Raw genomic sequence first — 20,465 nt, 5'->3', positions numbered from 1 at the left:
AACTACGGGGACAGAAAACAGGTCCATTGTTGCCAGGTATTGGGAACATCCCGAAAGTGAAATGTTTTATACTTTGGTTGTAGGGTTAGTTACATGACTGCTATGTTTTTTTCAAAAGGCATGGAACTAACTGTACATTAAAAAGCATAAATTTGACTGTATGTAAATTATACCTCAATAAACCCAACTTTAAATAAACAAATGAACAAATAAACAAACAAATAAGTAGGTAGTAAGGGCTCAGTAAATGTTTGCTAAAGTGATAGTGACTGATAGTGATAAGGTATTAGCTGTCAACACTGCAGACTTTACTGCTTCCTGGAATGTTTGCATTTTAATAGAGGGTTCTTAAAGCTGGAAAAAGCCTTGAAGGCCCAAAGAAGTTAGTATCCAGTAGGATGACTTCTTTCAAATGCAAGCTATTTTTTTACAATCTGGAGAGAGAGTTCTAGATGAAAGGAAAGGCCAGTAGGAGAGCCAGGAGGCAGGGAGTGGGTAGACCTTGCCTGCCTCGAAACTTACAAACCACAGAAAGGCGATACCTTCTCTAAGTCGTCCTCCTCTACCAGTTATCCACCATTTCCATCAGAGGCCTGAGTTTTCCTGGATTATTATCCTGGCCCATGACCTCACATTCTTAGTGGAAAAACAATTCTTATTTAACGGATGTAAAACGATACTACACCTAAGTTTAGATTGGAGAATGAGAATCTGTGCCTGGCAGCTGGAACAGGGACTGTTTAAAGTCAACCCAGAGGTACAAACTAGGTACAAAATAAGCTACAAGCATATACTGTAGAACACGGGAAATATAGACAGTATTTTATAATAACTATAAATGGAGTATAACCTTTGAAGATTATGAGTCACTATATTGTACACCTGTAACTTATATAATATTGTACAGCTATACTTCAGTAAAAAAAGTAAAATAAAAAACAAAGATAAAAAAAGTAATAAAATAAATAAATAAAGTCAAGCCAGGTTGAAATCTGTCCCTGCCCCACCGCATATGGGCCAAGCCAAATGGTGGCTTTGAGCTGACCACCTTTCTCCTGTCAGCCTGAGCTGCCAGTCAGGTGGCAAAGGACTAGACCTGTCTTTAGCCTCATTCTGCCGCTCAGGTCTGCTGAGAACCGGTGGGACCACCTGGACGTCCTTGAAAGGGAAATTCTACCTGTTTCTCTAAAATTCACTCTCTGATGTTGTACTAGCAAAGCACCTCACTTTTCTTTCTAACTCAAAATTTCTCATCACACAGGACAAGGATCCTCTTTTCCAGACCATTCAGGGAACTAATTTCTTCCTAAGCAATTCAAAACCCAAAATGCCAAATTCCTGATTTTTCTGCCCCCCGCCCCCACCCCCGCCAACCGTTCTCACCACCTCCTTTCCCGAGTGCATGGGAGCACGTGTTTGAACCAATGAGGTAGCATCTGTCACCCTTGGCAGCAAAAAGTGGAGGAGTGACACTTTCCCCTGCTTGTCCCTGACACTCCACCCTGGTGAGGGGTGTGGGGAGGGTACTGTTTGTTCCCAGGTCAAGTAGTTCATCAATGTTGCCAGAATTATCTACTCCTTGCCTTCCCTGGGTTGCAGGTTCAGGAGGAGGAAGCATTTGACCACTGTGCTGGAGAGGAGGTATCAGTGACGGGAGCAGTGGTGGCCTCCTCTCCTTGTCCATTGGGCCAAGGTGTGTGGGAAACTCAGGAGCGGCAGCAGCTCCCAACACCCCAGTCGGCTGCCCCTAAAATGGTGGTTACCTAGCTCTGCCTAAGTCTGTCCCTAAACCGCCCCTCCAAAATTGAACCCTCTCTTACAACACTTGATCTGTTGCCTCCAACTCTGCATTTCCCCGACACAGCCCTTCTGGGGCTTTCTCGGAGCCCCACCTCCCTCCCCACCCCCAGAGAAAACAAAGTACAAGATTCAACCTGTTAATTGCTTCCTTCCTACCAAGAAGGCAGCTAGTTGACTACACCTGTTGAGACTGTTCCAACTTAGGCCTGCAGAGTTGATGAAAGGGTTCTACCTCTTTTGAAGTTCAGTCAAAGCTAACTTTTACTGAGTGCTTACTATGGCGCCAGACATCATGCTAACCTCGGTAATGCCAGTTAATCCAGGCATGGAAACTGAGTTGCAGAGAGGTAGTGGCTAGTGACAGACGCAGCTGGGATTGAAACGCATGACCTACCATAATCACAGCTACACTAAACTCTGGGCACTAAACTGGGTCACTGGTCCCTCCTGCCCTCCCCATCCACAACTCCAGTCTGTTCTATTTGGGATTGAGGATCCAAGACAGGGCGACACGGAAAGAGCTTTACTAGCCTGAAGGATTTATGGAACTCTTCCAGAAAATTCTGTGGTCTATCCAGTCAAGTGGACCGACAAAATCAGGAAACAAACACGTATAGGAAGGGGTCCAGGGCAGGTTAAAGGCTCTGCTGCCCAAGTCCTTTTTTGTTATTCTTTGAAATCAGTAGAAATATAAAGTTTTCAACGTTTATCATAATGTAAGAATCTGGCAGTGTAATAACTATAAATATTGTGTTAGGCATGTTTAAAGTAATACTTTTTCTGATTGTAAATTTTAAACATTCTCTTTGCAGAAAATCTGGAAAATACCAAAAAAATTAAATTAATTACAATTAAAATTAATTACAATTAAAAATTTAAGTACAAAAATACAAAATGAATCTTACACGCATTTCCATCACCCACAGTTAACCTCAGTTAATATACTGGTGGGTTTCCTTTCAGTCATTTTTTTCCGCATAAATATGTATACATTTTCTAAGGGATGACTCTGACATAAAAATATATATACTTGGGTTTTCACTGAATATTATGTTAGCTAGCATTTTTCCTTGTAATTAATCTTTTGGAAAATATCATTTTAATGACTGCAAATTATTTAATAAACAATAATTTATTTAACTATCTCCCTAATGTTGGGTGTTTGAGTTTTTCCCAATTTTTCACTATTACAAGAAATGCCATTTCTCTCAATATTTCCTCAAGATTGTTTACTAGAAACAGAATTACAGGGTCAGGTGACCTTTTAAAGTTTTTAAAACATTTTTTCTACATACAATTTAATGATTCTAAGTATTCGTATTGTTCTTTATATGGTTGGCCAAAAGAAAATGTTGAGCTTATACTAAATATGTCCTTGTTAGCTTTGTATAGCTAAAACCCTTTCAGAAAAACTATCACCTTGACTTGAATAAATAAATGTTTTAAAAAAAAGAAGAAAAGAAAACAGCTGGAAATCATATCTATCTTTACAGAGTAGTAGGTGTTTAAAGGCTTCAGAAGATCTTGAGAGAATCTGTTATGACTGAAGATGTCTACAGGAATTAAAAAAAAAGATTTTTCCCCCCAAATGAAGAACTTGATAATAAGAAAAAATAAAAGCAAAAGAAGGTTGAATTTGTGGCAAATGTTAAATTTGAAGAGATTCTTGAATCTTTGATTCATTCCTTTCTAAAAGCTTTTTAAGATGTCAGCTTCCTAAGGTTTTTATGTTCTCTGCTGCAACAGCAAACCAGGTTAAATGTGGATGATAAAGACCGTTAGGAAGAACATTGTGCTTCCATGAGTCACTGTACTTGACCTTCACTAGCTAGGAAGCCAATTATCTGCAACCTGAGCTGTGCAGACCCTTACTTTCTTTCCTCTTCCGAATAGGTACCCAGATTTATGCTCATTTAACATCTCCTTAGGACCGAGAGCAAACATAGGCAGAAGACATGAAAGAATATAAACCTCAAATCTATCGATTTTGTTACAGTCAACTCTAAATGAAGCAGATTTTCTGTATGACGTGGGCAATACTGATTAGTAGCACCTACTACCCTGAAGGAACACTGCTGGGTGCTGGGGAGACAAATGAGCTTAGGAGACTGTCAACCAGCCCAGGATGCTGTGAAGCTGGGCCAGAAAAGGCACAGTGTCAGCAGCTGACATCGGAAACAGCAGCGATACTCATGATATACTTCACATTTAGGTAGTGAGTTTTACAAATTTCGAAGGGTCTTCATGAACATGTGGTCATTTAGAGCCCCTAACAGTACAAAGAAATAATCACCCGTATTCCAGAATCGGGGCACAGACCCTCAGAGAGGTTAAATGCCTTGCCCAGTGTCGCAAAGCCTGTAGGCAGCAGGATTAAATATCAAAGCCAGATGTTCTGATTGCAACACTTGTGAACTCCCATGCTGCCCTCTTACAACAAAATCTTGTGTCCTACTGGATGCCAAATCCTCCATTAGATAATAGAGGATAACTGAGCTCCTTCAAGGAGCTCAAGACATATCAAAAGGGGCAGATACAAACTGAAAGTATAATACTAAATGATGGAAGCCATAACTGAGATTCATGGTAGGAAAGTACTTTGGATTTCAAGTGTGGCCAAACTGTCTCATGAGGAAGCAGCCACTAATGTAATGATAAGGAAGGACTTTAGATTTATCACATCTCTTCTCCCTTCCAGTACTTGCCCTAAACTCCATAAATCCAGACTAATTCTTCTAGCAGTACAACATGGTGGGTTAAGAACTTAGGCTTTGGATCAGACAAGCTTGGGTTTAAAACCTGGCTCTGCCACTACTAGCTCTTGAGCAAGTTGACAACCATGCTAAGCTTCAGTGCCCAACTCAGTCATCTAAAGGGGCTGTAAGAGCTAAATGAAATAATGCAGTAGAAATTCTTAATACTTTGCCAGGTGTACACCAGGGGTTTAATAAATACTAGGATGATAATGAGGATGATGAGGATGATGATGATGATGAATGGGTAATCTGATTATTAGAGAGGAGGAAGGAAATTGGAAAGGAAGTATGGTGATAGGGCCTTAAGAGAATTGTTTTTACCTAACTCATGCCTTGCAGATTCCAGCTAGAAATCAAGGAATTTGCAGCAAGCTGGGCAGCCACAGGTTGGGGCGATAAGGGTAGAGCCTCAGTGTTCCTTGGAAGGCAGCAAAACCAGATTCCTGAAGTGTTGTGGTTTCCAAGACAAGTTGAAGTCTCCTCATTGGGCAGTAATGACATTCACCCTGACTCTGTCCCCCAGAACAGACCAGCACATTCTGGAGCTCCTCTCAGACCCACCAGCCTTTCTCTGACCCATTCACAGCCCGTCAGGGATTCCTGCCACAGACTGAAGTCCTCACTTGAGTCTTAAGCCATGTTTCCTTCACCAGAACGAATAATCCCAACTCTATTTGACTTCCCAACTCTAGAACACTAATTTCCTCCCTATAATTCTGCTATGATATAATATAGTATTAAAGAGGATGCCCTAAACTCCCTGAGTTCAAATTCTGGCTCTGTCATTTGCTGGATGTTTAATCATGGCCAAGTTAATTATCCTCTGTACCTCAATTGCCTCATCTGTAAAATGGGAACAAGAATGTTATCTATGACACAGGGATTTGTGAAGATTAACTAAGAGCTTACAGTTGTGGCCGACACAGAATTAAGTGCTCAATAATGTTAACTGCTATGATTTTCCCCCTTCAAAAATGATGATTCTGGTAAATGCTAACTGGGGAAATATATGACAACTATTACTTACATAAAATATGAGATTATTTGTATATTTTGATTATCAGTTTTAATTCCATATTCTCTCAAGCATGATAATTGAGAGTTCTGTTTTGGAATTTGTTTGTTTGCTTGGATTGCTTCCCAAAGATGATATAAATGATGCCAAAATATCTACTAATAAAGAAGGGACAAAATGCCTATTAATGACACTTTAAATCTTATTTAAATCTTATTGTCAACTTTTCTAAAAGCTCCAGAGTTAAAAATGTCAAGAAGAGGTGTGTATGTGTGTGTGTGTGTGTGTGCGTGTGTGTGTGTGTGTGCTCATGCCCACCCTTTATATCTGTCAGAGTTCCATAAGAGAGCATCTAGATGAGATAAACATAGGGATTTACTCAGGAGGAGCAGAAGTGGAATTGCTTGATATTTAAACCAAGGAAGTCCTGCTGCATATGCCCAAGCATCCCTTTAATTACTTGGTTATGTACAGGAGAAACTTGAAGCTACAGTCTGCTATTGTGTTTTCTAAAGTAAATTTCATATTTTTTATCATTATAAAAGTTACACTTGCTCACTGTAATAAATAGGAAAATATAAATAAGGTAAAAAAAGAAAATAATCATCTATAATTAGAACTCCCAGAGTAATCCAGGGTAACATATTTTTTATATGATCCAGTCTTTTTTCTATACATGAAACATATAGCAATTCTAAAGTAGAGGAATATTTCACAGTGATCAAAGTGTCATTCTACCAGAAAGACATCACAATTCTAAATCTGTATGCATTCAATAACATAGCTTGAAAATACACAAAGCAGAACTCAACAGAACTAAAAGAGAGACTTTACCTCTCTCAATGGCTGAATGGTTTATTGTTTTTTAAAAAGGCAAAAGTTATTAAGAATATAGAAGACCTAAACAACTCAATTAAAATTTTTGACCTAATTGACATATATAGAACACTGCATCCAGTAATGACAGAATACACATTCTTTTCAGTGCATATAGAGCATGTCAAAAATCGATCATAAAGAAACCTCAGCAAATTTCAAAGGATTGGAATCATGAAGGGCATATTCTCTGACTAACATGAAATTAAGATAAAAATTAATAACAAAAAGAACTAGATAATCTCAACTTTTTTGGAAGTAAGCCATACACTTCTAAATAAGGGCAAAAAAGAAATCCCAACAAATACTAGGAAATATTTTTAACTGAATGATAACTTGTGCAATTTTCTGAACATATCAAAACTTGTGGGATGTAATTAAAGCAGTGGTAGAGGGAAACATATAGCCATATTTAACACATATTTAATAGATATGTTAGAAAAGAAGAAAGACTAAAAGTCAATATTCTAAGCTTCTATCTCAAAAAGCTAGGAAAACATACTTATCAAATGAAACAAATGAGAAGGTGGGAAATAAAATAATAATGGTAAGAACAGAAATCGGTGAAATAGAAAACAAACTTTCAACAGAAAAAATCAACAGAAGCAAAATTAGTTCTTTGAAAAGATCAAAATAATAAATAAACCTCTAGAAAACTGAGAGAAAAAAAGAGTGGAATTACAAATTACTAAAATCAAGAATGGAAAAGGGAACATAATTATACACTTGATAGATATCAAAAGGTATTAAAGATATATATTTTTTGAAACGCTTTATGGCAATAAATTTGACAATTTTAACACAGAATAATCCTTTAAAAAGTTACCAAAACTAACAGAAATAGAAAATCTTAATTAAGTTTTAAAAACCTTCCAATAAAACAAAACAAAACAAAACCTTAGGCCCAGATGGCTTTGGCTGTGAATTCTTCCAAACATTTAAAAAAGAAATAACACTGATTCTGCACCAACTCTTTTAGAAAATAGAAAAGGACATGTTTATGAGGACAAGTATAACCTTGACTCTAAAACCTGACAGGGTTTACAAACTACTTACTCTCATGAATATAGATCCAAAAATCCTAAACAAAATATTAGCAAATAAAATCCAGTGATATATAACAAGGTACTATGTCACAAAGAAGTAGAGTTTATTCCAGGAGTGCCAGGGTTGTTTAACATTTTAAAATTCATCAATGTAACTCATAATATTAACAGATTAAAACAAAAAATTATGATCACCTTGATAGGTGTAGACAAAGCATTTTATACAGTTAAATGCCTTTAGGGGATAAAAATGTTAGCAAACTAGGAATAAAAGGGACTCTCCTTAATCTGATAAAGATTACCTACAAAAATCCTACATCAAACATAAAATCAAACAGATTATTGAAAGCTTTCCTCCTCTACCGAGGAATGAAAAGAAGATGATTCACCGTTTTCCGAAGTTCCTAGCCAGTGAAATTAAAGGCAAAAGTTTATAAAGATAGAAATACAACTGTTATTATTGGTAAATGACATGATTGCGCACATATAAAATCTAAGAGTCTGTAAGCTATTAGACCAATAAGTTAACAAAGTTATGTATTTAAAAGTTAATATACAAAGATCAATTTTATCTCTATATATCACCAAAAAAGGAAAAATATATTGAAACATAAAACTTTTTACAATAGTACCAAATACATATCAAATACTTGGAATCAAACTAAAAGATGTATAAAACATCCATACTGAAAACTAAAAAACACTACTGAGAGAAATTTTTAAAGGTTTAAGTCAATGGTAGGATATCTCATTGAAATATGAGATATTAAATTGAATTGAATTCAATTCAGTTATGAATTGAAATTGTGACTCTGCCAACTCTCCCCAAAATTGATCTGTAGATTTAAGACAATCCCAAACTCAATTTCTGTACGGGTTGTTTGTGTGTGTGTGTTTGTGTGTGTGTGTGTAAACTGACAAGCTAAAATTGATATGGAATTATAAAAAATTGAGAACACTAAGATAATCTTGAAAAAGAAGAAAACAGCTAGGGGACTTATACTGACAAATATTAAGACTTATTTTCAACTTCTAGTAATTGGAACAGTGTGGTACTGGTGTCAGGATAGGCAAATAGACCTCTGGAACAGAAGAGAATCCAGAAACATAGAATATTACCTAATTAAAATAAAGATGACTCTGGCTATAGTGCAGAAAGGCTGATCCATTTTTTTTTAATGGTGCTGGGTCAATTGGATATCCATACAGAAAAAAAATGAATCTTGACTACTATCTACTATGCTGCATCATACCACACAGAAATCAACTCCAGATGGGTCATAGCTCTAAATGTCAAACAATTTAGCTTTCAGAAGAAAATAATGGAAAATGTCATCATGATAGGCAAAGATATCTTAAGTAGAGCACAAGAAGCACTAGCCATAAAGGAAAGAAACTGGTAAGTTGGATTAGTTGCAAGAACAATGGGCCACTGAGATTTAAAGTGTTGGATCAGAGTGAGAATGTTTGTGCTTCAATCAGAGGCAGCTCTACCAGGAAGCTAAGCTTTAAAACCCTTCCTCTGCACAGGTCTCTTCCAAGGCCCTGGCAATCTATTCATGTGGTCATATATTTTTGTAAATTGTACACATCTTAAGCTTTATCAATCCTGTAGTGTCCCAGGGCATGCTGGCTACAGTGTCTTTTCCTATCCTATGGCATCTGTCCCACTAACCCAGACCCAGACTCTGTTCGCAGTGAGCTGGTAGGTACTGCCAATCGAGCAGAGAAGGCAGCTCTGAAATCTGTTTGCCATCCTTGTGATTCCTTTTGCCCAGATTTGGGATTGATGAAAAGACTGGGGACCATCAGCAGGTATGGGTGGGTGACTTGGAGAAAAGAGAACTGTGACAGAGGAAAGATGATGGCATATGTGGGATGACAAAGACTATCTCCTTGACCAAACTTTGCTCAGGTTCTTTGGAACCTTCTTCTCAACTAGGAGCCAACCATTGAACTTCTGTGTCCATCTTTACATCACCCAGTTTTAACAAAAATCCTGCTATGTCAGTTTAGCAAGAATCCTCACCCTCCATATCTGATCAAATTTTTCAAAATTTGATACCACTCTTGGTATCTAATCTCCGGGCCCTGCCTTCAGCAAAAATCTTACCAAGTTGGTTCAGCCAGAATCCCTCCTTACCCCTGACGTTTCCTCTTAGTGATTTTCCATCCACTGACCCCCACCCTGATCCTTGGCTATTAATCCCCACTTGTCCATGCTGCACTCAGAATTCAGTTCTATACTGAAGTCTCTTTTTTCCCTCCTATTGCAATAGTTTTGGGTTTTTAAAAAAATATAATTTATCTTCTCTGTTTTAACTAGTACCCAGCTCTAGTCTCTTTGACAGGAGTCAAAGAACCTGATACCCACCAGAATTCTAGAAGTGCTTGATTTGACTGTGATAAAACAGACTCATATATGGAACTGAACACCATTTATACCTAACTGCCATTCAGTGCAATAACAGTTCCATATATTATTATTAAACGTGTGTCCAATTAACTTTGATGACAACCCTCTTCCTAGTCTTGCTCTCTCAGTTTGGTAATCCAATTGTGACGTTAAAAACTCAAGGGGATGTTGCTTTCAGGCTACAGTAAGGTAGCTAGGCTACTACGGTGTCACAGTTCCCAAGCAGGGCTGGAAGTGACTCATTTTCTTGTTAACTTGTGCTATATATACTCCAGAAAAATGAGTTGACATTTCTAAGAATACCTGATAGAAGAGAACAGAAGTTTTTCTTTCTGTCCCTGTCATCTGAAACTCTTAACTCATATACTGTGCAATGTATGGGGAGGTCAAATATGCACTCCTCCCCAAAAGCCAGGAGTAGAGCAGGCTGCCCTACCCTACCAGCCACAACCCAGTATCAGATAGTTTCTCTAACTCTGAAGACATTTTCTTTATAAAAATATAGCAGTGGCTGACATCCTTCATCATGCAAACCAACAAAGAGCTATTAAATACCTACAACAAACAGAGCTCGTTTCTTCTTCTCCCCAAAGCTTGTTTTTGATCCTTTGATGGAAAACTTAGGCTAGATAAAAAGGAAGCACAGAACAACAAGCCATCATCCCCCAAATATTTTATTCTCTCACCTCACAGCTCTAGATACACCTGGGAAAGATGAAGAGAAATAGATGAAAGAGTGACTATGTACTTTAAGTCATTCCTTGACGTAATCTAAGATGAATGAAAAGAGTCACCCATGTTAAAATGCAATTTACGTCTGAAAGTGTTCCCTGTGTGGAAATTGCAATTATGGAAGAATCAATGGTAAGGCCTTTTGGGGGTGAGGTTGGTTGACTTATGCCTTGAGTACAGCTGTGTTATTGGAGTGAAACTGGGCTTATTGGCCAGGTTAGAACAACATTATTTATTTCAACTTCTCAGGACACTTCTTTCTAGAAGAGAGGCAATTAACAGGAAGTAAGGAGGAAATGTAGGAACAACAGCAGCTAAAGTAAAATGAGTTTGGTCTTTTATTTTTTTTAATTAATTAATTTATTTATTTATTTTTAGCTGCGTTGGGTCTTTGTTGTTGCACGCAGGCTTTCTCTGGTTGCGGCGAGCGGGGGCTACTCTTCGTTGCGGCGCGCAGGCTTCTCATTGCGGTGGCTTCTCTTGTTGCGGAGCATGGGCTCTAGGCACACGGGCTTCAACAGTTGTAGCTCGCAGGCTCTAGAGCACAGGCTCAGCAGTTGTGGCGCACGGGCTTAGTTGCTCCGCGGCATGTGGGATCTTCCCGGACCACGGCTCGAACCCGTGTCCCCTGCATTGGCAGGCAGATTCTTAACCACTGTGCCACCAGGGAAGCCCCAAGTTTGATCTTTTAAAATGTAAATTCCAGTTAGATCCATCTCTTGGGGAGGGCAATGGACCCAGCTGTCCTCGGCCCCATGGTGGTGCTGCACCTCACTCTTCTATTTTGGAACATTGTTAAAACTCAATTTAAAATTTTCTGTCTTGAATAAAGATAACCCAAGGGGTCTATGAAAGATGCTGGCAGAGTGTTTCCTTTCCAGTGCGAGTATCTTAGGAACGTAACACTGACGGGGTTGCCCAAGGACCTTCACCCTTGGGGAAGGTCCTGACCTTATTTGCAAAACCCATCTCATTCTCTGAAAGTGCCAAATAAATGAACTTTTCAGTAGATATGCCTATTAGTTTTGTATTTGTGCAAATTCCCTCTTCTCTAGGAATCCTGTTTGACCAATGCTTGATTCACCTACTATGCACCAAGTGCTGGCACCTAAGAGAGGTTTTGCTCCAGAGCAGCAATAAGCAAACACTAAATAAAACAAAACAAGAGACTTGAAAGCCACGTTCCCAGGCTAATCTAGGAAGCAGGCCACATTCATCATTAATGCTAGTCTTTATGGATAGACCTTTATCCTGCCCCATGGCTGTCTCTTTAATCACTAAATTGTAGCCTTTCTAAACAGCGCCTAATGCTCCAGATCAGTGGTTCTCCAACTGTGGTCCCCAAACCAGCAGCATCAGCGTCTCCTGGAAACCGGTTGGAAATGAGAGTTCTTGGGCCTCATCCCAACTAGAAGTTCTGAGGGTGGGACCCAGTAACCCGTGCTTTACCAAGTCCTCCACGTGATTCTGTTGCACACATTAAAGTTTGAAAATCACTGCTCCATACCACCCACTCTCTCTTTCCTTCCTTGGAATGTACTCTCTTTCCTCCAATCCATCTGGACTCTTCTCTCTGCTAAGACAACTACCCCAACACTTATGTTCACCGACGACAACAGTTAAAACATTGGGTCTCTCTCAGTTAACAGGTATTATGAAGGCCAGACTTTTAACACATAGGTGAGAATTTCTGCCTGGCCTGGTGTTGGAGATTCACTCTGAAGAGGGACTATCAAGACCACCATTCTTGTCTGTTGGCTCACTTCCAACCCCAGACAAGACCTGCGCTTTTACTCCGGCCCCCTCTGCACGGGAAGGTAGAGCTGTAGCCTGGTGCTTCCCCACAGTTGCAGAGGGAATCACCTGGACTTCAGGGGGGTAGCAGCCCAAGGAAGTTGGGGGTCTGGCAGGTCTGTCTCCAAATGAGCTTGCTTCTCACCCATCAAACAAGACACACTTTTTAATAAATAACCACTGTTACCTAATGACCAGCAATGTTCCACTTTGAACTAAGATGATAATATTAATGATAGTAAAAATATTTAAAATATCTAGTAAAAATATCTGAACATTTGTTGAGAGCTTTCTATGCACCAAACACTGTGCTAAATGCGCTAAGTTACTCAATTTAATCCTCCCAACAACCTTATGAAAGAGGTACTTTCATATTGTCCCATTTTACAAAAGAGAAACTGAGAATCTCAGAGAACCATTACTTGGAATCCTCCCTCCCACTCTGATATATGAAGCTTCCTTTCTGGCATAGCATTCAGCGCGGGTAAGTCTGGCTGCCACAAGTAAATAGAGTAGTAGACAGGAAATAGTCACAGAGTGAAGCTTAGTGCAAACTTTTCAGACCCATGTTCTGGGGTACACCAGCCCAGGCTCTCTCGTAATTTTTGCAAGGCTTGAAGTTACATAACAGTATAAATAGAAGCCCACTTACCATATGTCTAAATATTTTAAAGTTGTAAATTAGACTAGCAAACCGCTAAATAAAATATCCTCTTACCTTTGCAAAAAGTACGTTCACGACAGCTTGGAAGGCCAGGTTCAGATTCTGGACTCCTAGACTCCACAGCGTTCTGCATTGGAACTTGATCATGGGGAGTGAAGTTGTTCCCTGCCATTCCTTTCTCTTCTCATGCTTGTCTCCAGAGCCCACCAAGAAAGGCCTCATGTGTTCACAGGTGGATACAGTAGTTGACATGAGACCGGCTGGGACCTGGGACCCTTTGCTGCCGTGCTGCAGTGCTTGCACCTGGACACACCTCTCCTCAAGCAACAAAATACAAAGTTACTTTATGGGGCTAAAAATAACTGCGTGCATGCGCAGTTGGGGCAAATTCTGGACCCAAAAGATACAAAGATACAAAAAAATCCCAACTGCCACTTTTGAAGAGCTGGAAGCAAAAACAGGGTGTGAGAGCAAAAGCAGGGTACTGCGCATGCCCCGTGCACACTACACCACCTAAGGGGTGGGCGAAACACCTAAGCCGCCCCTCTGGCCGGACCCTGGGACACACCTCTACCCTCACCCCATATAAGGAGCAAGCTTGCCCCCCGTCAGGGAGTGAGCAAGCAAGGGAAACTGTTGTTTATTCTCGCTCCCCCCTGCTGCAGCAGGGGCCCCAATAAAGCCTTGCCTGAATTTCTTGTCTGGCCTCTAGTCAATTTCTATTGATTGGGGAAGGCCAAGAACTCTGGTCAGTAACATACACATCCAAACTTTGTCCCCAGACCCCTGCAAACAGCAGGGTCCCTTGGCCAAGGCTGGGCTGTGAGGGGAGCCCACTCTCAGAAGGACAAGCTGTACTATTGATAGAAAGGCATGCAGGCCCAGAGCATGATGTAGAGGGGTGAACCAAGATTCTGGGTGGGGCTATCCCCATGGCCCTAGGGAAGGGGCACAGGCAGAGGAGGGCCAACTCAGGGCCTGTATATCACAGATCCCAGGGTAGCGGCCTTTCTTGCCTCATCTAAGGGCAATTCTGCCCACACTGTCCTCCAGAATCTCTGAGAAAGATTACTATTCAAATAAGATTGAGAAACACTGGATATTGCACACTTTTCTTGGAAATTTATAGTACATGCGTATCTCACTTTATTGTGCTTCACTTTTCTGCCCTTCGCAGATACTGTGATTTTTTATAGATTAAAGGTTTCCTTTTTGTCAAGCAAGTCTAATGGTGCCATTTTTCCAACTGCATTTGCTCACTTCATATCTCTGTGTCACATTTTGGTAATTCTAGAAATATTTCAAACGTTTTCATTATTATATTTGTATGGTGACCTGGGATCAGTGATCTTTGACATTTTATTATAATTGTTTGGGGTGTCATGAACTGCACCCATATAAAATGGTGAACTTAAGCGACAAGTGTTGTGCATGTTCTGACTGTTCCCCCATCTCTCTCTCTCCCCTCAGGCCTCCCTATTCCCTGAAATACAACAATACAGTAAGTCCCCTACATACGAACCTTCAAGTTGCGAACTTTCAACGATGCGAATATGCATTCGCATGTCCAATCATGTAAGTTAGTTCACGTGTCTGGCAGACATTGTCACGTGCTTGCATCCTCTACAAGTGGTTGTGCTTTTGTGCACTTTACTGTACAGTACTGTATAGAGTACAGTAGTACACTATCTTTATTTCAAGACCAGGATGTCCGGAAGCAAGCGTAAAAGCAGTGGTGATGTAGCTGGTACTCCTGTATTTTTCAAGGTACTGTCCTGTAAGATTAAAAATGCTTTCTTTATTTTTTGTGTTTGTTTTTTACGTATTATTTGTGTGAAAAGTATTATAAACCTATTACAATACAGTCCTATCAATATATAGCCGATTGTGTTAGTTGGGTACCTAGGCTAACTTTGTTGGACTTATGAACAGATTGGACTTATGAACGTGGTCTCAGAACGGAACTCGTTTGTATGTAGGGGGCTTACTATATTGAAATTAGGCCAATTAATAACCCTACAATGGCCTCTAAGTGTTCAATTAAAAGAAATAGTTGCATGTCTCTCACTTTAAGTCGAAAGCTAGAAATGATTAAGCTTAGTGAGGAAGGCATGCTGAAAGCCGAGATAGGCTGAAAGCTAAGCCTCTTGCACCAAACAGTTAGTCAAGTTGTGAATGCAAAGGAAAAGTTCTTGAAGAATTTAAAAGTTCTACTCCAGTGAACACATGAATGATAAGAAAGCAAACCAGCCTTATTGTTGTTATGGGGAAAGCTCTAGTGGTCTGGATAGAAAATCAAACCAGCCACAACATTCCCTTAAGGCAAAGCCTAAACCAGAGCAAGGCCCTAACTCTCTTCAATTCTAGGAAGGCTGAGAGAGGTGAGGAAGCTTCAGAAGAAAGGTTTGAAACTAGCAGAAGTTATTTCATGAGATTCGGGGGAAGAATCCATGTCCATAACATAAATGTGCAGGGTGAAGCAACAAGTACTGATGTAGAAGCTACAGCAAGTTATCCAGATCTAGCTAAGATAATTAATGAAGCTGGCTACACTAAACCACAGATTTTCATTGTAACAAAACAGCTTTCTATTGGAAGAAGATGCCATCTAGGATTTTCATAGGTAGAGAGGAGAAGTCAATGCCTGGCTGCAAAGCTTCAGAGGACAGACTGACTCTCTTGTCAGGGGCTAATGCAGGTGGTGACTTTAAGTTGAAGGCAATGCTCATTTACCATTCTGAAAATCCTAGGGCCCCTAGGAATTATGCTAAATCTACTCTGCCTGTGCTATATAAATGGTAAAATAAAGTCTGGATGACAGCATGTCTGTTTAAAACATGGTTTACTGAATTTTAAGCCTATTGTTGAGACCTACTGCTCTGAAGAAAAACATTCCTTTCAAAATATTACCGCTCATTGACAAAGCACCTGGTGACCCGGGAACTCTGTTGGAGATATACGAAGATATGAATGTTGTTTCCATGCCTGCTAATAAAACATCCATTCTGCAGCCCACGGATCAAGGAATAATTTTGATTTTCAAGTTCTGTTATTTAAGAAGTTTCATAAGGCTATAGCTGCCATAGATAGTGATTCCTCTGATGGATCTGGGGAAAGTAAGTAGGAAACCTTGTGGAAAGGATTCACCATTCTAGATGCTATTAAGAACATTCATGATTCATGGGAAGAGGTCAAAATAGCAACATTAGCAGGAGTTTGGAAGAAGTTGATTCCAACCCTCGTGGATGACTTTACGCGGTTTAGGACTTCAGTGGAGGAAATAACTGCACATGTGGTAGAAATAGCAAGAGAACTAGAACTGGATGTGGAACATGAAGATGTGACTGAATTGCTGCAATCTCATGGTAAAACTTTAATGGATGAGGAGTTGCTTCTTATGGATGAGAAAGAAAAGGGTTCCTTGAGATGGCATCTACTCCTGGTGAAGATGCTGTGAAGATTACTGAAATGATGGCAAAGGATTTAGAATGTTACATAAATTTAGTTGGTAAAGCAGTGGCAGGGTTCGAGAGGACTGACTCCAATTTTGGAAGAAGTTTACTGTGGGTAAAATGCTATCAAACAGCACTGCATGATACAGAGAAATCGTTCATGAAAGGAAGAGTCAAATGACGTGACAAACTTCACTGTTGTTTTATTTTAAGAAAATGCCACAGTCACCCCAACCTTCAGAAACCACCATCCTGATCAGTCAGCATCCTTCAACATCAAGGCAAGACCCTTCACCAACAAAAAGATTATGACTTGCTGAAGGCTCTAATGATGGTTAGCACTTTTTAGTAATAAGGTGTTTTTAAATTAAGGTATGTACAATTATTTTTTTAGAAATAATGCTATTGCACACTTAATAGACTACAGTATAGTGTAAACATAACTTTTATAAGCACTGGGAAACCAAAAAATTCATGTGAATTGCTTTATTGTGATATTTGCTTTATGCAGTGGTCTGGAACCAAACCCACAATATCGCCAAAGTAAGCCTGTAAACATTAGTACAGTATTACTGTAAACATTAGTGTCTTAGCTCAGGCTGCCAAAACAAAATATCAAAGACTGGATAGCTTAAACAACAGGAAATTATTTCTCACAGTTCTAGAGGCTTGGAAGTCCAACATCAAGGTGCCAGACAATTCAGTTCCCTTGTGAGGGCTCTCTTTCTGGCTTACAGACAGCTGCCTTCTCACTGTGTCCTTACATGGCAGAAAGAGAAAGAGAAAGCTCTGGTCTCTCTTCCTTTTCTCATAAGGATACTAATTCCATCATGAGGTCCCCATCATTATGACCTGAGCTAAACCTAATGACCTCCCAAAGGTCCCACCTCCAAATACCATCATATTAGAAGTGAAAGCTTCGACATATGGATTGGGGGAGGACACAAACATTCAGTTCATAACATGTAGTGAAGACGCTGAGGTCAGATGCAAAGAAATCTTTGTGACTTTAACTCAGCATTACCCACACATATTTATGAAAAAGTTTTTCCAGTTTGGTGGGTCAGTTATTTGCTCCAAATCACAAGTACCTTAAATCAGTCACCACCTTTGGCCCTACCCTGTTGGCCACAGTCTATTTCATCAAGATGGCATCTCACTTCAGTCTATGAATTTATATCCGCATGTGATAAACACCATCAATAAACCCTGTGTCTACATGTCCTTGCCTTTCATTCTCAGACCTGTCCTCCTTTAAGATGTTTTAACAATTTGAATGATTCCTAGAGTACCAGTTAAGCATATTTTATTCACATTTATTAAAGTAATACCTGCAAAATCACCCTGCCCTAACAACCAAGTGGGTGATGTTGTGACTGACTTTTAAACGCAATCAGTAAGCAAGTGGTTAACACACTGACTTCATTTCTGGAGATCTGATGTACAACATGGTGACTATAGTTAATAATACATTATTGTATACTTGAAATTTGCTAAGAGAGTAGATCTTAAGTGTTCCCACCACATAAACAAAAAATGGTGACTAAACGAAATGATGAATATGTTAATCAGCTTGATTGTAGTAATCATTTCACAATGTATACATATATCAATATATCACATTGCACACCTAAAATATATGCAGTTTTTATTTGCCAATTTTACCTCAACAAAGGCGGGGGAAAAAACAAAGTTATTTTCTATTTTCTAGATCCCAATCATAATTATGTTTAGAGCTGCATAAAATAACTGCCCAACATAATGTATTTTTCAGTGACAATTTTACTTCATATGTATTTCCAAACACTAATCTACTGAAAAAATATTTCTTATTATTATATAATTCTGCAGTCACCACTCTCAGGCCACTTCACATACCTATCTTATTTATCTTCCCTTTTTTCCCCAATAATAGGCCATTATGGAAAATTTTGAACACATGTCTGAATTGTGTGATAAAGCTTTCCTGATTTTTTTTTTTTTTTTTCTTTTTGGCTGCGTTGGGTCTTCGTTGCTGCGCGCAGGCTTTCTCTAGTTGCAGTGAGCGGGGCTACTCTTCGTTGCGGTGCGTGGGCTTCTTCTTGCGGTGGCTTCTCTTGCTGTGGAGCATGGGCTCTAGGCAGGCGGGCTTCAGTAGTTGTGGCACACGGGCCCTAGAGCGCAGGCTCAGTAGTTGTGGCGTACGGGCTTAGTTGCTCCACTGCATGTGGGATCTTCCCGGACCAGAGCTCGAACCTGCGTCCCCTGCATTGGCAGGCGGATTCTCAACCACTGCGCCACCAGGAAAATCCCTTTCCTGATTTTTTTTTCCCCCAGTCTTTGGTTCCTGATGTGAATTTAAGCTTTATCAATTTGATTTTAGCATTGGTATGTCCATAGTGTGAAAAAAACTGGCCAGGGCCCGCACCCCCAGGGAAGCCTCATTGATGCCACCCCCGCCGGCCTGCCGCCGTCCTCCCTCACGCAGGCGCAGACCGACATCGGTCCGAACCACGTGTTCACGCGGCAGACGGCGCAGAGCGCGCCGCCCAGCACCTCCACGAGCGCGTCAGCCAGCAGCGACGGCTCGGGGGCCCGGCTCCAGCCACTCGGGACCGGCCTCGCAGAGCGTACCGCTTGCAGGGCCAAGGCGCCATTAGCAACGACGTGTCTTGGGCCAACATCAACATGCAGCCCAACCCAGGCGGCTTCGTCTCGCTACAGCTGGGCGCGGGGCGGGAGCCCGCACTACGCAGGCCAGTCCACGGCCATGATGGCCGGAGCGGGCAGGGGAGCAGCGCGATGGGGCAGCGGCCCACAGGGCGCTACCGGTCCTCTCGGCAAGGCTCCTCCCAGAGTACCTGTGCCAGGGGGAGAACAACTGTGGCGAGCTGTACAGCCACCGCCAGGCCACCTCGGAGCCCATGAGCTGGACAGACCCCCCCGGACCACACGGCGATTACGCCGACCAGCTGGCATCCTACGCCCAGCAGAGCTACCACCGGTTGTCTGAGGAGTCCACACAGCACTACCATGACGGCGGTAAGGCTGGCCGGGCCGCGTGCTGCGGGGCCTGATGTGCACGCTTTATGGAAATGGAGGCCGGGCCTTGTGTCCCCACTTGCCTGTGTGTTCATGAAGCAGGAGAAGGGTCTCGCGGGGTAGACCCACCATCTGGTCCAGCTGACCATCTTGGGGCCTGTGAGCTGGTCTCAGAGCCTCCTCAGTCAAGACTGTCCTTTGTTCCAAAGGCGGGTGGGCGAGCGGCGGGGACCTGGGCACCCCATCTCCCTCCTGAGCCAGGCAGGCGGCGCACGTGGGGTGTGTTGGGCATGGCCTGGGCATTTCTTCCAACACCTGCTGGCAAATAAGGCGCATCTCTGGCTGAGGGACACGTCAGACCGAGGGTGAGCTGGAAGCAGCTCCCCAGACAGAAAGCCCTGGTCTGTGGCGCTCGCCCATTTCCCTGGTGTGAACGCTCCCACTCCCAATGACTTAAAACTGCCAAGGTGACATCACCAAAAACGGATTTGGGAAGAAGCAGGCACATTCTTTTCTCTAGCGGGTGCCAGCTGGCCCCAGGCCTGTTGGGTGACCTGGCCGACCCCTGGAGGCCAGGAGAGGAGAGGAAACGATAAGCCCACAAGGATGACGTGGTCCACGCTCTCTTGTTTGGATGTCAGGCAGTGGGGAAAATGTAAGGGTTGCCAGGCCCCAGAGAGGAAAAGATAAACGGTACATACAGAACGGGTGACTTGAAAATGTGACTTTTGGGGGACCTTTTTTTAAATTGTAGGAACACAACAAAATTTACCATTTTAACCATTTTAAGTGCACAGTTCAGTGGTATTAAGTACATTCAAGTTGTTGGGCTGCCACCACCATCACCACCATCTCCAGAACCTCTCAACATTCTGAACTGAAACTCTGTCCCC

At 41.2% G+C, this 20,465-nt stretch overlaps 1 pseudogene; it reads left to right on the top strand.

Moving 5' to 3' along the window:
• Positions 1-14,644: 14,644 nt before the first annotated feature.
• Positions 14,645-19,607, top strand: LOC137751836 (calcium-responsive transactivator pseudogene; annotated as a pseudogene).
• Positions 19,608-20,465: the final 858 nt, after the last annotated feature.

The sequence above is a fragment of the Eschrichtius robustus genome, chromosome 18 (genome assembly GCF_028021215.1).
Source record: "Eschrichtius robustus isolate mEscRob2 chromosome 18, mEscRob2.pri, whole genome shotgun sequence".
NCBI classification, from domain to species: domain Eukaryota; kingdom Metazoa; phylum Chordata; class Mammalia; order Artiodactyla; family Eschrichtiidae; genus Eschrichtius; species Eschrichtius robustus.
The sequence above is the reverse complement of the archived record's forward strand: the minus strand, read 5'-3'. Positions and strand labels throughout refer to the sequence as shown.